A 26,483-nucleotide genomic window follows, 5' to 3' on the forward strand; every position below is an offset into this window, starting at 1 on the left:
TCACTAGACAAAAATTGCAAATTACCAATTTTTATATACTTTTCTATTTTTTTTAAAAAGGAACTTAGATTACATAAATGATATATAAAAAATATAGGGGCTTCCCATATGCCCTCTTCCCCACCCCTCCCAAATTTTCCCACATTAGCAACATCCTTCATAAGTGTGGTACGTTTGTAACAATTGATGAACACATTTTGGAGCATTGCTGCTAAGCATGGATTATAATTTCCATGGTAGTTTACACTCTCTCCTGCACAATTTTGTAAGTTTTGAGAAGATATATAATGGCCTGTATCTGTCATTGCCATTTCATTCAGGACAATTCCCAAGAATGGGAAATACCCCATATTACACCTATTTTCCCCTCCTCCTCCCCTCAGAACTTCCAGTGGCCACTGCCTCCACATCAGTGGTAAAAGTTCTTCCACTACTAGAATCACATTAAGTCTGTAGTAGAATACCACTAAGTCTACTCTAGTCCATCATTCATTCACCAATCCTGAGGATTCTGGGATGGTGAGTCCATTCTGTCCTTTAATTGAGGTGGGGCTTAGATCCCATGAGGCAGACAGATGGGACTATCTTGGTTGCAGTTGCAGGCCCTCTCTGTCCCTTGGGATTGTCCTTGTCCATCATCATCTCCTTGTTCTCCTGGGTGAGACCAATGAACTCGAGAGTAGGTCTTGCAATTCTGTTGCGATTCAGGACCCAACTGGCATATGAACAGCCCAAAGATTTACATACTTTTATTATCTCTGGTACTAACTATAAGTTCAGAAAGAAAGATTGGAAAAACCATGTGTAGAGAAACCACAACTCAGTCCACCTTTGTTACACTGGGGAGCATAAATTCCAAAGTAGGGCCTGCTGGAAGGATGTCAAACCTGAGCTGTCTGCCCTGCCTATAGTGTCTGGATGTCTCCAGAGCCCTCAGGAGCCCTGCTGTTTGAGGCAGTGTTGATTTTGGCAGTCAATGAAATCTTGATGAGCTGTGCAAAAGCATAACCTCTGGAATGACCTCCTGACTCACTTTGAAGTCTCTTACCATATAAACTCATTTGTCTTTATTCCCCCTTTTGGTCAAAGTCTTTTCCTCCTAGCATTGCTAGTTGGTGCTTGGTAGTAATCCCTCAGTGCCAGGGAGGCTTATCCCTGTGAGTCATGTCCCATGCTGGGATGAATGTAATGCATTTATTTGCTGAGTTTGGCTTAAGAGAAGCCTCATTTGAGCAACAAGGAGGCACTCAGGAGATAACTCTTAGGTACCCTTTAATACTATGCTGTTTCAATTTCAGAAGTAGAGTTTCATAAGTACAGTCATCATTTTCAAGGGCCTGCCATTGGTCCATCCTCGTTCACTAGTCACAGCCCCTGTACTTGTGGGATTCTTGCTGCCCCATTAAATAATGTGATAGGGCTCCCCAGGATGGGAATTTGATATTCTTTCAGTTATGTGTGAATCTCCACCCATTGTGACAATGCCCCATGAATACTTGCACACATTCACATGCCTCATAGGTTTGCCCCAGACGAACCTCCTCCCATGCATCCCCCATTAATGATACCTCACACCAATCATCCTCTCCTGCCATGGTTGTAACCCTTCTATGATCCAAAACTTCTTCAAATATGAAGTCAACAAAATAACCAAATACAATTAATAGTAAAAAGGAAATGATAGTTTTAAAAATAACAAATAAAATACAAAAAATTTAATAGTAAATTTTAAATAATAAAAAAATTTAAAAATTTAAAAAATATTTGACATTATGCCTTTCATCATTGTAAGATATGTTACGTTATATGTTTGATGACATTTTCTTCCATTTATTCCCCCAGTGTCTTATTTTTTTCATTTTGTCTTCAAAGAAACTTTTATTACAATGAATTCTCATACAGTATATAAAGGATTCCCTATACTCAACATCCTCTCCCTTTTCCCTTTTCCTCTACTGAAGACATAGAAGAAATGAACAAACAATACATCTGTTACAGTTGATGTGTATAAATATTGAGACATTGCCACTAAACATGGTCAATGATTTATGATATGGTTTATATTTGGGACCATACAACTTTAATTTTGATGAAATTTAACATGGCCTGTAGCCAACATTGCAAGGCCATGTAGAACTATTCCATCACCCCAAAAATGCCCCATGTTCCATCTATTTTATTCCTCCCTCCCCCTCACTTGAAGAACAAGATTCATAGTTACTTACAACAGCATTGTGGGCTTGACCTACTGATCTGTCCTCTCCTATTAGATATCACCCATACTCTTGAGAGACTCCTGTGCCTCTATTTGAGAACATCGCAGGATTCTCCAGGATGGGAGTCCAACACTTTCCCACTCATTATATGGCTCTGTACCCACTGATGCAACACACTCCCTAGATGCCTTCCCCAGGTGCACCCTGTTCTGCATGCTCCCCACATCCAACTCCCTAAACTGGTAAACCTCCCTTGCCATATTTGCCAAAATAACATTCCCAACATTGTAGTTTCAACCACATACCGGCAAATCCCCATTATTCACCTGCTCCCTCCCCCTACCTTTCCCTTAGTTCCATGGACAGACCAACCCACCCAACCCTCCCTAACCCCTCACAAACCAGCACCACCCAACCCAATAGCATCACTGCCCATCCAGCACTGTCATGCCCATCCACTGCACAACTACTCCCATCCATCTTATCATAGGTTTCTCTCATATGGACCTTGGCTTACAACCTTCTTCTCCCTTTCTGTCTCCTGTAAACCTATCTTCCAGACTCTAACTCTGTGGGTTTCCTTAATTTGGTTAATTTATATCAGTGAGGTCACGTAATATTTGTCCTTCAGTGCCTGGCTTGTTTCACTCAACATAAGGTCTTCAAGATTCATCCTTGTTATCCCATGTATTAACACTGCATTCTTCCTTACAGCATATTCCATTGTATATACATAGCCCAATTTGTTTATCCATTCTTCTGTTGATGGACATTTGGGTTGTTTCCATCTTTGGCAGTAGTGAATAATGCAACTATGGACATTACTGTGCATCTATCTGTTCTTGTCCCTGTTTGTGCATTTCATGTTGTCATTCAAATCCCTAGTCCCTCCTGAATTTTTTTCTTTTTATCTTTCTGTTCTGTCTGATTTCAGCTGTACTGTCTTCTGCTTTGCTGATTCTTTCTTCTGCCTGTTCAAATCTGCTGTTATGTGTTTCCAGGGTACTTTTGATTTCTTGCATTGTGCCATTCATCATCATCAGGTCTGTTTTTTTTTTTTATGTATATTTACAATTTCTTCAGTATGTTCCTACACTGTCTTCTTAATATCCTTTATCTCTTCCTTCACTTCATTAATTTGATTCATGATATATGTTTGGACATCCTTGATTAGTTGTCCCCCATTTTGCATCTCTACCAATTTATTTTTTAAAGATTTCTCTCCCCACCCTCCTCCCCATTGTCTGCTTTCTATGTCCACTTGCATTCTTGTCAAGCGGCACCAGGAAACTGTGTCTCTTTTGTAGCATCATCTTGCTGTGTCATCTCTCCGTGTGTGTGTGGCACCACTCCTGGGCAGGCTGTGCTTTTTTCATGTGGGGCAGCTTTCCTTGAGGGGAGCACTCCTTGTGCTTGGGGCTCCCCTACACAGGGGCACCCCTGTGTCGCACAGCACTCCTTACGCATGGCAGCACTGCCTGTGGGCCAGCCCACCACACAGATCAGGAGGCCCCGGGTACTGATCCCTGGGCCTCCTATATGGTAGGTGGATGCTCTTATCAGTTGAGCCACATCTGCTTCCTTCCACCTGTTTTTAGTTTGTTCATTATAATGGGGCATATCTTCATGTTTCTTAAATTTGTTGTTGTGTCTAGGCATCTGTTTATCTTGATGGGCTTATTTAACTTCTCTTTCTACTGTAGGGCTTTATTTTGTTGTTTCTTTGTATGCAGCAAGGGTATTTTTTGATGCTTGGTTCCTCTCATTCTATATCCTTGCAGTTGTCTGTGTTCCCTTGACAGAAAAATAAGGATCAGAGAAAAGGAAAGAGATAAGGGAAGGAGAATAATAGTAATCTTAAGACAAAAAACATATAAGAGGAACTGTACAAGAACTTAGAAACTAATATGAGTATAAAGTCATAAAAAATACAAAGGAATAAGAATAGAATTAGAATAGAGAAAATAAAACAAGAAGCATAGAGAAAAAAAGAATGAATTTAAAGTCCAGACAGATGAGTAGAAAAAAATAAAACAAGAGGTCTAATAAGGGGAAAAAGATAGAATGAATTAAAAAGCTGAACAGATGAGAAGAGAATAGAAGGGGGGGGGAAGAAGAGAGAAAAAAAGAAACATGAAGACCAAGCAAGAAGTGGTGGAATGAAAGAAAATCAACAGAAGTCAGAAGACAGAAAAATGAAAGAAACAAGAGAAAGTGGGTTTTGAAAATAGGTGAAAGAAAAGAGGAAACAAAGAAAGGTAAAAGAGCAAACAAGAAACAAAAGAATAACAAAGAAACAACCCAGGAAAAGCAGCATTCCCCCATTGCCCCCTAGAGACCTTCTGAGGCTGCTGGTGCTCATCAGTCACCCTGCAGCCTGCCCTCCACAGGTGATGTACCCAGTTTTAGTGAATAAAATGAAAAAGAAAAGATCCAAAAACCATAAAACAAAATAATAGAAACTCAGTCTATAAGTCCCCTATCATGAGGTGCTAGCTGTGTGCCTTACTCTCTCTGAATCCTTTTTCTTAGGAGGTACCAGGGTTCAAACCAGGGACCTGCATGCAAGGCAGGAATTCCCCTACTGTGCTATAGCAACTCTGTAAGTGAAATAGGCTAATGAAAGCTTGTCTGGCTCTTCCTGCCTTCATTTTCCTTAGGCAGTTGGACTTCTAACAGCTTTCAGGGGCTGGGCTAGTTAGGTGCCTGTCTCTGCCCCGCCCCCCCCTTAGCCACACACCTCTCTCCCAGGGTCGCTGGGTGTGACAGCCTGCCTGAGCAGATTCCCCCTCCCCTCTCCCCAGGGCCACCTCCGTGCTGGCTGGTGTCGTTGTGTGCCACCCCCCACCCCCGCCGGAGATTCAAAGGGGGCTGAGGTGCCCAAACCCACAGAAAGGAAACCACTCTCTACCCTTCACCAGACCCCCTTCCTCCAGGGAATGCTCCCTTCCCCTCAGCTGGCCTTGAGAGCCAGGGAGTCCAGGGAGGCTATTTGCCTTGAGGGTGGGGCTTGCCCACCACCTTTTCCAGCCCCAGGGGTGAGCAGCTCATGGTTTTCCCTTGGGCTCTCTATCTCTTTGTCCAGCTCTCTCCTGAATGATGCCTGCATGCCTCAGCCTCCTGCTGTGGATTCCCAAAACAGGTCACTCAGGTTAGACCCCTGCCCCCTCTCTGCCATTTTTGTGGAAGAGCTGAGCAGTGCACACCTATATTGATGCCATTTTCCCAGACAAGTCTCAAAATTACCAATTTTTAATCTGCTCAGTGAGTAAAAGGAAAACATGAGAATGATGTCTCACCAAATAGAGAACATTGTTAAAGAGCTAGGAAGTATAAAATCAACTGAAATAGAAATTCTGGGGGTGAAAAGTGATATGAGAACTTCTCTAGAGGTGGTCAACAACAGGTGTTTCCCTGACTAAAGATCTAAACAACTCCCTCAGCAGCCTGGAGTGTGCACCTTCCTATTTCAGTCCTTCCTCACCTAGATCATGTGCACTCCAGAAGATGGAGCAGTGAGACTTTCTAGTTTTCCTATGAACTTTACTGGTCACTAGTGATGTTGAATGAATTTTCATACCTTTCCTCATATTTAATTCACTGCAGATCCTATGATTTAGGGTATACAGGTGAGGGGAGATGGTCAATTATTCATTCTTTCAAAGACCTTTACTTTCTTCTGAAAATCCAAGACTGCACCCAGTCTGAATGAAAATCCCCCAAAGGAGAAATACGGCTCTGTTGTCAGAGATATTCCACATTCTTGCCTCTCAGTCCCCATAAGACTTACAGGAAAATAGCAGCCCTCCATTAACAGGGAGAGTTATAGCCCAAATTTCTGTGAACCCCAATATCCCTGAAGATCCCACAAATTCCTACCTAAGCCAGATCTCAACAAAAGCCCTCCTCATGTTATATAAATTAATCTATCCCAATCTCACAAGGGAGAAAAGTGATTGTTTTGCTTACTCAAAAGAATAATCAATGCCATTTAAATTTGAGAATCAGTTTTTCAACTTCAAAAAAAATGGCTGCTGGGATTTTTATAACTATTATATTGAATCATCTGTAGTTCCCTGTGGGTAGTATTGATATTAGAACATTACTGAGTCTTACTATCCTTGAACATTCAATGTCTTACCATATCTAGGTCTTCAGTTTAATTCAGGTATTTTGCTAGTGCTCAAGTGTTTCAGCCTTTAATTAAATTTCATTCTTAGGTATTTTATTTGTTAGAGGCTAATTGAACGGACTTTAGAAAAATGCATTTGTGGTGTTTTTTTGCTGTATTATATAAACTGACTTTTGTGTGTATATCTCATGCAAGGCAAGTTTGCTTAATGTCTTTGTTACATTAGTATTGTTGTGGATTCTTTGGAATGTCTTTTTAAAATATGTCATCTGTGTATAAGGATAGATTTCCTTTTTCCATTCCAATTTAAATGACTTTATTTCTTTTTCTTACAAAATTTCTCTGGCTAGACTTCATGGGAAAGATTTTTAGTATTTCACTATTGAGTATAATGTTAGCAGTGGGTTTTATAGATGCAGGTATGAACAGAGTAGAATGACTTCCACAAATGTCCATCCACTTAGTGAGTAGCAGAAAGTCCCCAGGTTATAGGCATCCTGTGAATGTATTTCTGAAATTCTGGAATGTGAGTTAATTGTAAGAGACCTACATTTTTATGATTTTTGAAGAACTGAAGGAGTAAGTACAGAGTAACCCCAAATAAATGAATGAAAGCTCTTTATCCTAATTTATATTTTGTACTGAAATAAAATTTCTCAAAGCACATAAAGGCATTAAGAATATGAAATAATATAGATAAAACATCATAATTTTTTAATCTCAAAAAATGAAAGGGAAGACTTTAGGAAATAAGAAAATTGGAAAAATATCAGTTCAAATTTTAAATGTAATGTATATGATAATGCTTAAGTAGAAAGAGAAGGTAAAAATCAGTGCTCAAAAGAAATAAATTGGAGAATGTTAAAGATTTGAAAAAAAAGTCAAAAGGTCAGTAGGATTATTTGGTTAACATGTCACCTTGGTCAGGAGTTGTGCCCACTTGTTTGGTCAGGCAAGCACTGTGCTAATTGTAATATAAGGACATTTATGGACTTAAGTCATCAATGAGTTTACTGCATAGATGGCTGATCATATCTCCAATCAACCAGGGAGATTGCCTTCAGGAATGAGTAATGTTTTATCCAATCAATTGAATGCCTTAAAAGGGGGAAGTGATTTCAGCATTGAGAGAAAATTCCCCAGCTCCTCTTTAGACAGCCAGTGTCCCTTGGGAATCTCATTGGACTTTCACAAGAGCCTCTGCTTTGCAGCCTACCTACAAAATATGGACTTATGTATCCCCACTATACATAAGAGAATTTTATAAAATCTCATACGCTTTACAGATACCTCCTGTTGATTCTGTTTCCATAGAGAACCCTGACTTAGTACAATGAGGAATGGTATAGAGTGTCTGAACCAGAAAACTAGCTCAAAGACTTGAAACAAATGTTAAAAATTACCATTCCTTTTTTAAATGTAAAATTCTTTGATGCTGTTAGAAAGAAATCTTCTGGAAGAAAATAAGCCTCACCCGATTGTGGAGAAGAAAAGAATTTATTCTCAATTTTGTAAGAAGGGGCGCACAACCAGAAAACGTGGCTGGCATGCTGAACAAAGAAAAATGACATAATTTATACCCCTAAGCCTAGCACGCAAGCCCTTCCTCTGTTTCTCCATAGATTGGCTACTTCAGAAGTTATAGCCTATCCGAGATCTAACTTTCCCATGCAAAAGTTTGTGATTAACTGCTTCCCCATCACATTCCAACCATTCTGGTTTTTATCTGCTCCCCTTTGTCAAATAAGGAGTTGAATTTACGCTGACTTGGTATTGACCTAGCTCTTTCTTGGGCATTTTTTTTTTTTTTTTTACTGCCTATAGTACTGGCTTAAGCTGGTTATTTTGTTGCTGTTTAACCCGGGAATGAGAGACTGAGGCAGTAGGCTGCCAGGTTACATTAATCAATATTTTCTTCCTTTATGTGAAAACTAAACTAATCTTCATTTCTTACAATGCTGCATATCAAAAGTGCACATTGAGCACTGACTCAGGCTAAAAGAAAGGCATATTCTAGGAAAATTACCTGGGTTAAAGAAAACAAAAAAATTTTTATACATGCATTATGCAAAGTAATTAGAATCTCATCAACATTTTTGAGAACAAGATTTTGTGCCAGATGCAAATAGGGCAATATATTTGTGGAAAGAAATGTGATTTGTGATTTTATATCCAGCAACACTGAAATGAAAGTAAAAAAGACATTGAAATCCAATTATTCTACTAGACAAAGATTGATATTTTGGGCATGACCCTGGCCATGTGAGTGAACCGAGCTCAGTAAATGAAATTGCTGAAACTCATTGACAGGAGGACAGATGATAAGCACTCAATTTACCATTATTTATTCAACTAACAGGATTCTATGAGTGAGGGTATGACCTTGGTGGGGGCCATTATGGAGACCCAATATAATTCATATAGTGCTAATTTTGTTTAGGGTGCTTATCTATATATGTGTTTATTTATTTGATTAAAGATCCAAATATTGTTTAATAAGATAAGTAAAATTAAACATAAAGCCTATTTCTAAAACATCCTAAACTTTTGAAGTGAAACTAAACAGTCACTAAATTGGCTCATTCTGAATGGAGTAGAAGGGTGAGCACTGAGGCATCTCCAAACACTAAGACCTCCAGCTCCTCTCAGCCTCAGACTGAGGCCTCCAGCTCAGGGTCTTTGTAGCTGTCAGTTGTAAGATCTGCAACACAAATTCAGGATCTGGAATCATTGGGGTGGGACAGAGATGGTAGGAGCTGGGGCTTACCTGAGGTGGGTTGCATGGCCCAGAAGACACCTCAGACCCTGGGGAAGTGACCTTAGGTCCTTGATACCCCTGAGAGTCCGATGCAGGAGGCACTGAATTCCTATTGCTGCTTTTTGCATGGGGTGCTGACTATGACAAACACTTTATAAATTTTCAACAGAGTTCAGTCATGAAAGTTTCACTGTAAAAAAGGCCAGATTCCTAGAGTTCCTCCTTTTCTTAATCAACAGTTTCAATCTAAATCAAACATAAAGCTTACCTGTCATTTTCCATTTTTAAAAAGTTATACTGTGACACCAAAAACAAATTTCTTACATTAATATATTCCAAAATGTAAATATTACAAAACGCTCCTCATTATAGTATAATAAAAGTTATTTTAATAATTACAATATTACAAAATAATAAGGGGGAATTAGTAACTTGAAATCCTACCTGCTTCTCTCACCCAACTTAGCTCTGCAGGGAAATTTCCTTCAGGTTTTGTTTCTTTGAATTCTACATACATAGAGAAATTCTAAAGACCTGCATCTTAAGAAAAGATGTGTGAGCTCATCTGGTGTCTGGGTAGGGAAATACAGAGGCTCAGAACCCCATGCCTTGGGCAACTGAGAGTCAGATCCCACTGAGATAGAAAACAAGGCCACAGTAGCTATCCTGCTTGCATGAGAGGGACCCCAGAGCATCACTGTTGTTATTATGGATTAAGTCAGTCCAGCCATGAAGTCATGATTTCACCTTCACCTCCACTCTTAGGGAAGTAACCTCATCTGTTAATAGGATTGTCAGAAATCTTATTAGTGAAGGTGATGCCAGCCTGCTACAGGGCAGCTTTAGTCCTTTATGCATGGAGTCCTTCCAAAGAGAGCAAGTCTAGAGAAATTCATGAGCAGCAGCAGAGGGGACAGATGTAGACAGATGATAGATAATAGAGGGAGAGGTGGAGTTGTGGTTTGCTGGCAAACTGCCATCAGCTTGAGGGAAAGCGTGGCCATGCTCACACCTAGATTTTACTTCTAGCCTCCTAAACTTTGAGGCAGTCAATTCCTGTGTATACACCAACTAGCCAGTGGTATTGGCTAAAGCGGCCCTGGCAAACTAACAGTCTAACTCACCTTACCCCCTTGAGACCTGAATAGATGGCACTCAATGTCACTCCACATTGTCCGCCACATTCAATAATAAAGAGGGGATGGTTGACCTTAAGGGGATCAGGAGGGCAAACTCTGTTCCTAAACTGTGCTAGAGCCCTCTACTCTAAATTAAGGAGCCATGGATGGGCAAATTAGGGGTTATGTGAAATGGGTTTCTAGTCCCTGGGGAGAGGGTCTCAGGACATCCTTCACATGCCTGCACTTATTTTCACCATCCAATTCTCATCTCCACCTCCATGTTCCCACACTATTGCAGCCTCTCCAGTAAGCTCCTCAAGAAGGCTGAATTCCCTGAAGTGTCAAAGAGAAAGTTAAGAATGAATGGATTGTAAGTTGACTTGTTTCCATTCCCCTCCTCATCCTACTTGTGCCACACTCAACATTTCCTGTTCCTGTTCTTCTTCTCTTTTGACATCTTGGATGCCCTCTGTGTTTTCCAGGAAAAGAGAGTTGACACAAAGAGGCTCCTTCTCCTCTTCAAAGAGTGTAGACAGCTGCTGGGAGAACACATTTGCATTTCCAGAGCCACATGTGCAATATTACCCCTGTGAGGGGAGAGCCAAACCCATAACTGACTTCCAGCATAGCTCCTTGTCTGGGCCATTCTGGGTTACATGAGTTGATTCATGGTGCAGAGTAGGTTGGGAAACCAGTGTAATGTTGAAATATAATAGGTGTGGAAGGTGGTGACATGTTTAAAAACATTGTCATTCATATGACTTCACCTTCCTGGAAGAGACCAAGTCTTTCAAGATAATTATATAAAGAGGGGGGAAAGGAAGAGCTACAAAGAAATGCTTACAAATAAGAAACATTTAAAAAATAGGCAGAAAGAGGAAATAAATTACATGCAAGTTGCCATTCTCTATGTCTGAGTCTTCATCATCCATGAAAAATGTTTCTGAATGTACCAATGCAGTAATGGTGATGGGGTGGCCTTGCAAAAGAAAAGGAGAAAGTTCAGGTTGAAAGGAGAGCTCTAGCTCCTATTGTTGATGTCATAACATGACCTAATTCTAGGATACAATTATATCCTCATCTCACCCTGATTTTGAGCCTTAATTGCTTCTCCTGTGCCTTGTGGGGTTTACCTAAGATCTAGGGTCTGTGTTCCAGACCTTACATGCTCTAATTTTAGGGAGAAATGCTCATATCTTCCTTGACCTCTAAGAGAGCAGTCACTGTCTCCTTGATTTTCTAAGCATGATATTACTTTGCTTCTCATCTTCCTTGGCTCAGAACCTCCCTGCCTCTCTTCTCTCCTTATCCGTGCTTATTTCCTTTCTTCTTGTCTCCATTCATGTTGTTCTTCCATTGGACAACATGGAGGAATGATCAAGTGTATATTTTTGTCCTCTCCAATCAATAGACTGATCACTTACCAATTCACCCATCTCCAGAAGCAACTCTCAGAGATCTGAGTTGAATGAGGTCCTGTGGAAGAGAGCTACCACCCACCTCACAAATCAAGTGACTGTCATGTGCCTGGGATGACCTTAGGAATGTGCAGACCTTTGTCCTCCCAACACCTCCATAGGTTTCCCAGCACTTTAGGGTGGATGAACATGGGATTAGAAGTAAGTTGTCCACATTCCCTTATCCTACATGTGAGATAATAGGGTTTATGCAGGATGTGTGGCCAATTAAAGAAATGGTTTCATCAAGCCTCTGTAGCACTGGGTACCTTGGGTGCTTTGACAAGCCTGAGGAAAGGTACAGGGAGGGACATGAATGTTGTGTGAGGGACAGGACAGAGATGCCTGGCAGCAGCATTGGTTTCAGGGGGCAGCAGGGGAGCCATGGCCCTGCTGTCTATAGGCTCTATCATGGGCCTGCTCAATTCTAGAACCCCAGCTCAGTGAGAGAGCCAGTGTGTGAAGCAGTCCAACATCCCATTCACCCAAGTCCTACAAAAACCTACTAGGCTTTGTTAGTGCTTAAGTGGCAGCTAGAACCAAACCTTTCTCAAATGTAATGAAATTTAGGTTTAATTCTGAATCCAGCATTTTGGATTTGGCACCAGGTATAACTACTGATCCTGGAATCCTCTCCATTAGATCCTTCCTTGAGAATTGTTACCTACCTGGATTGTCATTGTCTTCGCTACTGGTGGAGTTATACTTCCGATCTGCAAGCCAGTCTTTCAGGAACACAAACATCCACAGGATAGTTACTGGAAATAGGGCCTCCACCCTCCCTTCTCCACTTGAGGCCATGCTGGCTACCATAGGAAACCTGGCTCCCTAGCCTGAGTGCTAAGACCTTCCCTGTGCTTTCTGGAGACCCAGGCATTCAACAAGACATTGCAGGCAGTTTGCAAATGTGGAAGAGGAGGTGAAGGAATCTGCCCTCAGCTTCTCACTGCCTCATTTAGCTGGAAAATTACAGCACTTTCCTCCAACCTTATCACCCTGAATTTTTTTTTTAAGATTTATTTATTTATTTAATTCCCCCCCTCCCCGGGTTGTCTGTTCTCTGTGTCTATTTGCTGCTTCTTGTTTCTTTGTCTGCTTCTGTTGTTGTCAGCAGCATGGGAAGTGTGGGCAGCGCCATTCCTGGGCAGGCTGCACTTTCTTTCACGCTGGGCGGCTCTCCTTACGGGCGCACTCCTTGCACGTGGGGCTCCCCTATGCGGGGGACACCCCTGCGTGGTGCGGCACTCCTTGTGCGCATCAGCACTGTGCATGGGCCAGCTCCACACGGGTCAAGGAGGCCCGGGGTTTGAACCGCGGACCTCCCATGTGGTAGACGGACGCCCTAACCACTGGGCCAAGTCTGTTTCCCATCCTGAAATTTTGACTGGATATACACACTAAGATGAATTCAAAGAATGGACCTAGTGCTAGACTCTGGGCAGCTTCCCTGGAGATCATTTTACAAGGATGAAAATGTTCTCTGTATTGTCACTATCACCACTTCTAGCAGAAATGGATACTGGGCTTCTGAAAATTTGCAAAAATTGCAATCTGCTGCAGATGCACTGGCCCTGTGGGTTTCCATACCAGGAATTAAAATGACCAATGTTGGCAAAGTCATACTAGAACTTTAGAGACCCTGCCAAGCAGGGCCTCTTCATAGAAAGGGCATGGTTTAGGAATCTAAGCCCCTAGTATCTCCAGTGCCTGGGTCTGTATTTGCTAGATGTGCAGCTTTGAATACTTTGTACTCCCCTTCTCAAGTCTTCCCTGTCCTATATGTTAATGAATGGCCATATATGTCTGCTTTTCTTTCATCATGACCATTGAAAATGCCATGAGGGGCAATTAAGCCTTACATGGAGGTGAGATTTATTAGTAAACCAAGATATAGTAATACATTGCAGTGAGAGGGGTCCTGTACCACAGTTTTATCCCTGTAGAGCTCTGTGAATCTTTTCTTCAGTGTTGATGGGATATTCTGCAGAGTTGTTGGGGTATACTTGACACATGGTAAACCACACTTATTTAGTACATAGTTTGATAATATTGACATACTTGCATATCCATTAAGAAATATTGGGGGATTGTTTATATTGAACATTGACACTAGCCATTGTCCTGTTTAGTGGGTGAAATATCCAGGAAAACACACAAAGGGCCACACATTTGCACATAGGCCCATTGAGAATCAAACATATGTATTCTGAGAACCACATCACAAACATACACATCTAATCTCACACCACTCCTGTGCACACAAACTCATGCCAGATAAACAGAACACAGCCTCTTAAGAAACATGACTGTAGTCTTACCTGGAATATCCACTCCTTTCACCACACCCCAGTCCTCATTCTCACCAGGAAGCTGTAATCAGGAACCTCTTGATACTAAATGAGCAAGAAAGACCCATGTTTTTTAATGTGTAGATTTTTCCTCAGCTAGTGAGATTTCAGAATACCTACCATTGTTGCTTGCTCTTGGAGCTGGATGCAATTATAGAGAAGAAAACACTGTCAGGGTCAGAACTCACTGTACAGTGCTACCAGAGCTTTTGTCCTTTTGGTGACTTTAGAATATAGGATGGGAAAGAATACAAGTTAAGGAAAGGAGACACATCAGGAAAAGAGAGAAGTTTGTCCTGGATGATGCATCTCTCAAGTCCATTTGATTACTAAGTCCAACATTTTTAATCCAAGTAGAAAATATTTTTGCTGAAGGAAATCTTTCTACCATATAGTTAATAACCTGATGTTGTCTTTTTGATTGTCCCCTTGACATAGCAATTAGCTAATATATGCCCACAGAACACTGACCCACCAGACATTTGTACTTCCCCCCTATACTGTACATGGTCAAATTTTCATGTCTGAATTAGATGGGAAAAGAAAGAAATGAAGAATGCCTCAGTTCTACCTCAGATGAAGAAAGTTGACATCATCTTGGAGTAAAATGGTGCATGCTCTGTGGCCCTGGCACTTAGAAACTCTTCCAGCTGGTCCTCGGGGAGCTTGGAGGACACAGAGTCACAGTTAGTACATTGGGCGTGCTTCTACTGGATTAGTCATGAGGCCTTACTTGATTTGGAGCAGCGAGTAGGGTATATGGAGGTAGGTAATCGACAAGCACAAGTGAGCTGCTGAGGAGTGGAAGGACAGTGCTGTGGAGAGGCAGCAATAACTAGGGAAGCAGTCATTGGTGTTTAGCTAAAGACATCCCAAAGCAGCATGAAATAACCTGCAAAGAGACTAAAATACAGGACTTTGTTCAATGAAAGATTCTTAAAACCACTCCTCCTGCCTCTTTTGAAGCCCATTGTTATGTAAAGTGTGTGACTGTGGTGGAATATGAGCAAAATCCCAAACCACCTAAAGGGAACACAGCTGCTTCCAAGTCCTGTAGTGCATGGCCATTTGTCTTCTGCTAAAACAGAGGCACATCCCTATTTCTTATGCCCACATGGAAGCTAAAATTAGAGTTCTCTCCACAGTAACTGATACCAAAATACATACCATTTTCATTTACTCCTGAAGCCACTTACAATTAGATGCTGTGTAGTATTTGCATGAATATTTTACTCTTTTGCTGCCTTTAGAAAGAAGATGAGAAAAAGTGGGTCCAATGAAATGCCCCTAAAGTAACTGTAACATGCACATGTGGAAAGGTACAGGCTTTTCCTGTTTGATGCATCTGTCTATTTAGGTTGGAATTTAGGTTGGCAAGAAAATCTTAATCCTAAGAGGAAAAACTAGCCCTGTTAACAGGTAACTCCTTGCTGTTCCTTTTGTTTAAGGGATAAGTTAGTAACAGGCTCCAAATGAACACCCTGATCAAGAAAATTGTATATATCATGAATAATTACTTGGTCTGATTTTCATACCTTAACTCAATAAATAAATGCTAAAATCAGCAATTTTATATCAGCAAAAGAAAGGGTGGCCTGACCTTTGAGTTAGATGGAACATCTTCATCTACCCCGTCACTAGGGGGCTCCTCCAGCTGGCCCCCGGGGATTGTTAGGAGGACACAGTAACTGTCACTACATTGGGGTGTTCATGGATTATTCAGACAGCTGCCATGGCTTTGCAATGGGCAAGAAAATATGGAGACAAAGGATAATAAGCCTGGAATGTTCTGAACTGGGCCATTCTTTTTGGTGGAAGAAGGATGGTAAAGGAGAGGAGGAACAGGAAACAAATGATAAATTAGAATGTTTGGCCGTGTAGCTAAAAGCATCCAAGAGCAACCTGATATGTCCAATCTACAAATAGTATTAAATAGATGCTATTCAATCACAGGGTTCCATCACTCTTCCTTCCTCTTCTGAATCAAGGCTAATTGTCAGTGTCCTCTTGTACTTTACAAGATCATTTCAATATCCAGTAATACAAAATACTTCTACTACAATATTCATCTATTGTGTAGTATTTTTCTTTTTATATATTGGTGGGCTGGACTTAATTCTAGGTGAATTATTCTTTGTATTGAGTCACTGAGATATGTCATGAGGATAGTCTTATAGAGGTTTTATAATATGGATGCACTACCATTTAAAAGTAACCAGTGTTAAATTTGTGATATTTTTCCTTCATGTTTCCTTTCATTACTGTATTTTTTTATTCACTGAGTGATGTGATTCTCCATGCTTAAATGAACCAGCCTACTATAGGACAGTTAATTAGACTGTATTGAGGAGATGAGCACTGATTCTTTATCCAAGATGTACAGGAAAGATGCAATGAGGGTGATGAACATGAAGCTTCTAAGAGGAGTTTGATTTCTTACTGGTTACTGTTCCTCAAATGTGTACTCACAGAATAATCATTTGTATGGCTCGTGGTGATAAAGTAATCAAGTAGATGAAAATATCTCCCTGCTACTTGTCTACTTGGGCCATGTACTGAGCTGTGACCCAGCACTGGTGGAGATTGGCAAGATTGTTCTATTGATGGCTCACAAGTCTCAGGATTTGTGAGTTTATCAGAAACATTTTGGGCTTTCTCTGTGCTTTCCAAACTAATAATGATATGTAAATATCTGGTAAAATGTACCTAATGCAAACCTGGGTTATGTGACCCCTGAGGATACCAAATGAATAAGTGCAGTGTTTAAGAACTGTCTAGAGCACATGCATATATACAGATGATGGAAATTCCTTTATTGTCACTAATGACCCATGCCTGTGATATAAGTGTTATTCAGTAGTTCAGAATATTAGTGTAGTGACTATATGCCTACATCCAAATTTTGACTCTACCACTTCGGAATTTGAAGTCTTGGGTCATTAATCAACGCCCCTCAGAATCTTCATGTAAGGGATGGGGAGAGTGTACAAAATTCCACGCTACCTGTTAAAAATGTTATCTTATGTTTTTCATTTGCATTTCCTTAATGACTGATGTTGAGTATCTTTTCTTGTGCTTATTGGCAATTTGTATAAATTCTTTCAATATATGTCTACTCAAGACTCAGAGTTGGATTACAACCCAGGAGTTCGACTTCAATTTCAAATTATTCCATTGTTGAAAGAATCTAACAAATGGTCAGAAAATCCTATTGTTGACTGCCTGAGTGCAAGAACTATTCTTCTGAATAAACTAGTTTCCTGACTGGCAACAGATACCTGGTCAAATGAGACGAACAACAATTACAAAAGATAGTGGTCTAATTTTTATCATGAAGTCCGTTGTCCCCAAACCTATAAAACAGGGTCACATTGGATTATTTTTTCACCTTAAATATAAGTGTCTCAATTGATACATTTGCCAAGTCATGCACTTAACCATACCTTAGCTTTGGAAAAGAGTTCTGGATGAGGAATTAGGAGAACTGGGTTAATTCTGAGAATGGCGTCAGTAAGTGTACTCATATCATCGCTCCTACAAAGAAACAGCTGAGTGGGGACAAAATCCTGCCTGAGTGAGCTGTTTTGGGAACCCACAAAGCAGGAGGCTGCTGGACATTGACCCAGAGAGAGCACTACAGGAAGAGTGAAAGCTCAAGGTAAAAGTGCATGGTTCTGCTCCTCCCCCAGGGTGAGAAGCCCTGACTTTCCCTGAACCTTGCCAGTCACACAGCTGGAGAGGAAAAACTCCTAGAGTGGGAGGGTTCTGGTGAAGGGTGGAGAGGGGTCCTATGAGTGTGGGTTCAATTGTCTGGATCTCCCTTTTTGAGCTTTGAGGAGCATACCAGCTGGGTTGAGGAGAAACCAGGAAGAGGAGAGAGGCGAATCTGCAGAGGCAGCCAGATTTACCTAACTTCTGTAGGTTATGTCTGGGAGAAGGTGGCACCAGGCAATTAACTACTCCTGTGCAACATACCTAAGGGAGAGGGACAGTAGGAAGTGCTTGGTAGGCTTCCAAGAGCATATATGGAGTTCCCAGCAAGGTGTGGGTGCTCTCTGAAACAGACTGAGAGTCATTATTTTTCCATGGTGATTTGGTTCACCAGGGTTCCCATTTGAATTTCAGAGTGGAGCTCTTACACAGGCTTCCTGCTGCCCTGGGAGAGAGGGAAGTGAGGAAAGGAGAAAGGGGAAAGGACAGATTCCTAATCAGTTTATTCAGTTGCAAAGAGTTCCAGGGACTTTTTTTTTGAGGAGCTGGTTGACCCTGAAGGAGGCTTTGGTTCAGTGGAGGAGTTTCAGGTCTGAATATGCAAGGTCTCTGGTTCAGTTCCAGCTCCTCTTAGAGTAGTGACCCATAGTGACACACTGGGATATTAGCTGATACTTTGAGACAGGGAAAACATAGATAATATCCTTGTATTAGCTTCCCTTGGGTCTCTTATTTTCCCTAAATAAAAGTTTAAGAGGGAAGTCTGGATTTTTATTGTTGGTTGACTTCTTGCTTGAGGGCTCGTGTTTTTTTTCTTTTTCATTATACTGTCTTTCCTTCCTCTTTATCCCCCCACCCTTTTTTCTTTTCTTTTTTTTTTTTCTTTCCTTTTTTCAATTAGGTGCTGTCAGCTTGCTTATTTGCTGTGCTTCCTCATCCTCAACCTCTTCTTTTCTGTGTTTACTGATTTTGGTGACCAATGCTATCTCTTTTCCTTCCTACATCTTTCTACATTCCACCTTTTGTTGTTGCTCTTACATTTGTTTAGCCCCCTGTTTTTCTGGCTTTTTATTTCTAACACTTCTGTTTTCTATGTTTTATTAACTCTTCATGTTATTGTCTTTTCTCTTTCCCTTTCTCCTGATCATGCTAGCCTTTTAATTCATACTATATTCTTCTCTGTATTCATGTTCCCATTTCATTGTAGATTCTCCACTTTCTTATTTCATAACTTACACTGCTTACATGAATTTAATATTTATTCTCCTAGGTCTTAAACAGTTCTTCTGCTAACATTTACTACCAATACCATTACACTTTTTCTTTTCTTACATCTTTTGCTTTCCCTGGACCTAATCTTTTTCCTTCAAGGTAACTTAAACAACAGCAAGGTAATAGAATAAGAAGAACAAAGTGTCAAAGAGAAAAATTAACATAAACAAAATCAGCACCTAAAAAAATCTGAGACTGGAGGGAGAAGCTAATCAACTGAACAGACCCAAGATAAAATGATGACCAGACAGCAACAGAAATGTACAAACCAAATTAATAATCAGGAAGACATGGTCCAGTCCAATGAACAAATTAAAAACCAGGAAGAATGGCAAATCATCAGAAAAAAACAAAAAACAAAAAAACCCTAATGAAAGCTCTCCAAACAAATATCATAGACCAACTTAATGAGGTGAAGGAAGAGATTTTTAAGGATATTAAGAAAACACTTGGGGAGAGGGGGCAAGATGGCGGCTGAGTGAACTTCCCTGTTAGGGTCTTCTGCAGGGAATCGGATGGGCGGCGTTGGACTCTTTGGGACCGGATTGTTTCGGGATTTTTGCTGGTCCGGAGGTGTCTGGACATCGATTTGGAGGGAAGGTAACAGAGAGGATCCGTCTGTGAAATATACACGGAGATCCCAGCTACCTGTAGAGGATTCCCTCCTTGGGTAGGCGGAGCCGAGGCATCTAGCACCGCGCAGTGGGGCTGAGCCAGGCCGGGCCACAGCGGCGGACGCCGGAGCCGGGCCGGGCCGCTGTAGCGAGCGGAGCTGGGCGGGCCGCTGCGGCGTACGGAGCCGGGCGGGGCCGGTTCAGGCCGCGGCGGCGGGAGGTGGACACCGGAGCCGGGTCGGGCCACTGTAGCGAGCGGAGCCGTGCGGAGCCGGGGGGGCCGGTCCAGGCCACGGCGGCGGGAGGCAGACGCCGGGCCGGGCCGCTGCAGCGAGCAGAGCCGGGCGGAGCCGGTCCAGGCCACGGTGGCCCAGTGTACGGAGCCGGGCGGAGCTGGGCCGGGCCGCGGCGGCATACAGAGCCGGACGGAGCCGGTCCAGGCCTCGGCGGTGGGCGGAGCCGAGCCGGGCCATGGGGGCGTACGGAGCCGGGCGGAGCCAGTCCAGGCCTCGGTGGCGGGCAGCGGCGGGCGGAGCCGGGCCTGCGGAGGGGTTTCTGTTCTTTGGTTTTTTGTTTTTTTTTGTTTTTTTTTGTTTTTAAATTAATTAATTTTTTTTTTGGAGCCTCTGCAGTACTGGGGAGTTCGTGGGCCCTGGGCGGCCTATTGGGGGTTTGTGGGAAGGGAGGTGCTTGCAGACCCATTTGGGCAGACAGACGGGGGTTCTAGGGCAAAGCGGGGGGAAGTTGTGATTGCGGACACAAACAATAGCATTTCCGCCTAGAGCCACGCCCCCACCCCCCCCACCCCTGCTGCGGAACTACAGCAGTCTCAAAGTGATAGCAACAAAGAGACGCTACCAGGGTCTCACGGGGTGCCAGACGTTTGGAACCTGATTAGGGGAATATTTTGTGAAGCGTGGGAATTTCGGGTTTGGACTCTGCTATTAGTGTTTCTGGCTGGAGCCCCTCCCCTGGACCTGGATATTTGATCTGAGTCATTAAATTGGCTGCAGCCTAGAGGAGCCCCCAGGTGGACGTTCCTGGGGACCACAGGGTGGGAGGGTTCCTGAACTCAATTGGTGAAATATCCACACATTAGACCCTAGTGAGTAAATTGTAGGACACAGAACACAGGATAGAGCTTGTGGATGAGACCTCACCCATAGGGCTGGCACCCAGCTGTGGGGATCCCTGAAGGCTGTGATGCACTGTGGTGCTCCCAGGATTCCCGTTAACTGGATGTGAGGTTGCCAGGTCTGAGTTCCCTGGACTCTGGCGGCCCACACACCAGAGACTCACACCTCTTGAGGCCTTAATACCTCAGACTGTCCATCCCTGAATCCACCACGCCCTGAGGTTCATCTGAGGCCCTTGAATATCCTAGCCCTCAAAGTTTGCATTTTTTCTTCTTTATTTTATTTTGTTTTGCTTTTATTTTTATTCTATTTCTATTTTTTTATTCAAGTTTTTTAATGTTCTGATTCCTGGCAGTGCATTATCCCCTAGTATTTTCTCCCAGCGTATCCCCCAAAGTCTCTTTTTCCTTTTTTTTTTTTTTAAATCCTCTCTTTCTTGTCCCCGATCTTCTTCTTATTCTATTTTATCTTAACAATACAATAGGTCCTGCAGGAAACACCTCACATTTACTGGGTTTCCTCATCTTCCACTGCCTCATTTCTCTGTGAATAGATTTAGGCTATCTACACTAACCCCTTTCCCCTACAACTTGATATCCTCCACCATCTGCTATCTCTCCTACATTCCAACTCCCTTTCTTTGATCCACTAAGCATCTAACTCTTAATTTCTAATACCTTTGTTTAGTTTTCCATCTGGTATCTGCCCTTGAAACGATTACCTTTCTTTTGTCTTTCCCTCTCTCACGAAAACAATAGCTTCTTAGTACGTACCATATTCCTCCCATATTCAGTCATCTACCTTATTATAGGTACTTTCCTACTACTATAACTCTACACAATTTACATGATCTAACCTCCATCCTCCCAGAACTCATATTGATGCTTTGTTAACGTATATCACAAATACTACTTTACACTTTTTCCTTCCTTACACAATTGCCTTTCCCCAGCACTAATACTTTCCTTTAAAGTGAACTTAACCAGCAATAAGAAATTCGAATAGGAAGAACAAAGTGACAAAGAGAAGATATAATGCTTATGCAAAAAAAAAAAAACAATTAATCACCAAGACTAGACAAAGAAGCTATGGATCTGATTAAACCCGTCAAGGAAAAATGATGACAAGACAGCAACAAAAATCTACAAACCAAACCAGTAATCAGGAAAACATGACTGAATCCTATCAACAAACTAAAAATCAGGAAGGAGAGCAGAACTTCATACAAGCAATGAAAGATCTCAAAACATTTATCACCAACAAATTTGATGAAGTAATGAAAGAGGTTAACAACATGAAGACAACACTTGGAGGGGAAATTGCAGACATGCGCAAAAAAATAACAGATATGATGGAAATGAACACCACAATTCAAGAAATCAAAAATACACTTGCAGCAAATATCAGCAGACTAGAAGAGGTAGAGCAGAGAATTAGTGATGTGGAAGACAGTGCATTGGAAATCAAACAGATAGTAGAAGTGGTTAATAAAAGGTAGAAAAAATCCAGATAGGACTTAGGGACCTGAATGATAATGCAAAATGCTCGAACATACGTATTATAGGCATTCCAGAAGGAGAAGAGAAGGGAAAGGGGTCAGAAGGAGTGTTGCAGGAAATAATGACTGAAAACTTCCCAAATCTACTGAAAGAGACAGATGTACATATCCAAGAAGCACAGCGCACTCCACTGGTCATAAACCCCAACAGGCCCACCCCAAGACATATACTTGTCAAATTATACAATGCTCAAGACAAAGAGAAAATCCTAAAAGCAGCAAGAGAAAAGAAAACCATCACATACAAGGGAAGCTCCATAAGATTAAGTGCTGATTTCTCATCTGAAACCATGGAAGCAAGAAGGCAGTGGTATGATATAGTCAAGGTACTAAAGGAAAAAAATTTCCAACCAAGAATACTCTATCCAGCTAAACTAGCATTCAAAAATGATGGAGAGTTCAAAATATTCACAGATAAACAGAAACTGAAAGAGTATATCAACAAGAAACCTCCCCTTCAAGAAATTCTTAAGGGAGTTCTGCAGGAAGAAAGGGAAAAACAGGACAGTCAGAAATGGAGGAGAGTGTAAGAGCAACAAAAAAGACAAAAATAGAAGGGGAAAATATAATAATACAAACAAAATATAACAAACACAAGTCCAACCAAAATATGGCTACCACAAATAATTCTCTGAACGTAATAACACTGAATGTCAATGGATTAAACTCACCTATCAAAAGATTCAGACTGGGACACTGGATAAGGAAATATGACCCATCTATATGCTGTCTACAAGAGACACATCTTAAACGCAGAGACGCATGGAGATTGAAAGTGAATGGCTGGAAAACAATCATACAAGCAAACAACAACCAAAAAAAGGCAGGAGTAGCTATATTAATATCAGACAAAATAGACTTTAAATGTGAAACAATTGTGAGAGACAAAGAAGGATACTACATTTTAGTGAAAGGGACAATCTGTCAAGAAGATCGAATGATCATAAATATTTATGCTTCTAACAAGGGTGCCTCTAAATACGTGAGACAAACGCTGGAAAAACTAAGTGAAAAAATAGATGCATCTACAATTATAGTGGGGGACTTTAATACACCACTATCAACTCTGGACAGAGCATCTCAAAAGAGAATCACCAAGGAAACAAAACATTTGAACAGTATATTAGAAGAGCTGGATCTAATAGACATATATAGATCAGTACACCCAAACACAGCAGGATATACATTTGTCTCAAGCGCACATGGAACATTCTCCAAGATAGACCATATGCTAGGCCACAAAGAAAGGCTTAATGAATTCAGAAAGATCGAAATCATACAAAACAATATCTCTGACCACAGTGGAGTGAAGCTGGAAATTCGCAAGGGACAGAGACCCAGACTGCACACCACAATTTGGAAATTAAACAGCACACTCTTAGAAAAACAGTGGGTCAAAGAGGAAATCTCAAAAGAAATCAATGACTACCTTGAAACAAACAATAATGATAACACAACATACCAAAATTTATGGGATGCAGCAAAAGCAGTACTGAGAGGGAAATTTATAGCCATAAATTCACATATCAAAAAAGAAGAGCAAAAATTGAAGAACTAACTGCTCTTTTGACGGAATTAGAAAAACAACAACAAAGTAACCCAACAGGAAGAAGAAGGAAGGAAATAACAAAGATAAGAGCAGAACTAAATGAAATAGAAAAATAAGAAAGCACTTGAAAAAATAAACAAGACCAAGAGCTGGTTTTTTGAGAAGATCAACAAAATTCACAAACCTTTAGCGAGACTAACAAAGAAAAAAAGAGAAAAGATGCAAATACACAAAATAAGAAATGAGAAAGGCGATATCACCACTGACCCCACAGAAATAAAGACTATCATAAGAGGATATTTTGAGAAACTATATTCCAACAAAAATGACAATCTAGAGGAAATGGACAAATTCCTAGAAACACATAAGCAGCCCATATTGATGAAAGAAGAAATTGATGATCTTAACAAACCAATCACAAGCAAAGAGATAGAATCAGTCATTAAAAATCTCCCAACTAAGAAGAGCCCAGGGCCAGACGGCTTCACAGGTGAATTCTACAAAACATTCCGGAAAGAACTAACACCAATCCTGTTGAAACTATTCCAATTAATCGAAACAGAAGGAACACTGCCGAACTCCTTCTATGAGGCCAACATTATCCTAATACCAAAGCCAAACAAAGACACCACAAGAAAGGAAAATTACAGACCAATTTCTCTAATGAACCTGGATGCAAAAGTACTTAACAAAATACTTGCTAATCGTATTCAACAACACATTAAACGAATTATACACCATGACCAAGTGGGATTTATTCCAGGTATGCAAGGATGGTTCAACATAAGAAAATCAATCAATGTGATACACCATATAAACAGATTGAAGGAAAAAAATCACATGATTATATCTATAGATGCAGAAAAGGCACTTGACAAAATACAGCATGCCTTCTTGATAAAAACACTCCAAAAGATCGGAATACAAGGAAACTTTTTGAACATGATAAAGAGTATATATGAAAAACCTACAGCCAACATTGTTTACAATGGAGAAATCTTGAAATCCTTCCCTCTAAACTCAGGAACAAGACAAGGATGCCCATTGTCCCCGCTCCTATTTAACATTGTCTTGGAAGTACTTGCTCGAGCACTGAGGCAAGAACCAGATATAAAAGGCATTCATATTGGAAGGGAAGAAGTAAAAATTTCATTATTTGCAGATGACATGATCCTATACATAGAAAACCCTGAGAGATCTACAACAAAGCTTCTAGAACTCATAAATGAGTTCAGCAAAGTCGCAGGTTATAAGATCAATGTGCAAAAATCAGTAGCATTTCTGTACACCAATAATGAGCAAGATCAGGAGGAAATCAAGAAACAAATACCACTCACAATAGTAAATAAAAAAATCAAATACTTAGGAATAAATTTAACTAAAGAGGTAAAAAACCTATACACCGAGAACTATATAAGACTGTTCAAGGAAATCAAAGAAGACCTAAATAAATGGAAGAATATTCCTTGTTCATGGATAGGAAGACTGAATATTATTAAGATGTCTATCCTACCAAAACTGATCTACACATTCAATGCAATCCCAATAAAAATCAACACAGCCTTCTTTAAGGAACTAGAAAAACTAACTATGAAATTTATTTGGAAAGGAAAGAGGCCCCGAATAGCCAAAGACATACTGAAAAAGAAAAACGAAATTGGAGGAATCACACTTTTTGACTTCAAAACATACTACAAAGCTACAGTAGTGAAAACAGCATGGTATTGGCATAAGGAGAGACACACAGACCAATGGAATCGAATTGAAAGCTCAGATATAGAACCTCATGTATATAGTCATATAATATTCGATAAAGCCACCAAACCCTCGCAACTGGGAGAGAATGGCCTATTCAACAAATGGTGTCTGGAGAACTGGATAGCCATATGTAGAAGAATGAAAGAGGATTACCATCTCACACCTTATACAAAGATCAACTCAAGATGGATCAAAGACCTAAATATAAGAGCCAAGACCATAAAGATCTTGGAAAGCAGTGTAGGGAAACATCTACAGGACCTTGTAATAGGAAATGGCTTCATGAATATCACACCAAAAGCACGAGCAGCAAAAGAACAAATAGATAAATGGGACTACCTCAAAATTAAAGCCTTCTGCACCTCAAAGGAGTTTGTCAAGAAATTAAAAAGGGAACCCACACAATGGGAGAAAATATTTGGCAACCATATATCTGATAAGAGACTTATATCTTGCATATATAAAGAACTCATATATCTTGAAAACAAAAAGATAAACAACCCATTTTAAAAATGGGAAAAAGATTTAAACAGACACTTCTCCAAAGAAGAAATACAAATGGCTAAAAAGCACATGAAAAAATGCTCCAAATCTCTAGCTATCAGGGAAATGCAAATCAAAACGACAATGAGATACCATCTTACTCCCATAAGATTGGCAGCTATGAAAAAAACAGAAGAATACAAATGCTGGAGAGGATGTGAAGAAAGGGGAACACTCATCCACTGCTGGTGGGAATGCAGAAGGATCCAACCATTCTGGAGGACAGTTTGGCAGTTTCTCAAAAACCTAACTATAGATCTGCCATATGACCCAGCAATACCACTGCTGGGTATATACCCATCAGAACTGA

General features: G+C 40.9%; 1 pseudogene; it reads right to left on the reverse strand.

The window, feature by feature from the left end:
- Window positions 1-537: 537 nt before the first annotated feature.
- LOC101430650 (thyroid receptor-interacting protein 11-like) overlaps window positions 538-26,483 on the reverse strand; it is a 132,607-nt pseudogene continuing 106,661 nt past the window's right edge.

This window comes from Dasypus novemcinctus, chromosome 4 (assembly GCF_030445035.2).
Source record: "Dasypus novemcinctus isolate mDasNov1 chromosome 4, mDasNov1.1.hap2, whole genome shotgun sequence".
Classification (NCBI taxonomy): domain Eukaryota; kingdom Metazoa; phylum Chordata; class Mammalia; order Cingulata; family Dasypodidae; genus Dasypus; species Dasypus novemcinctus.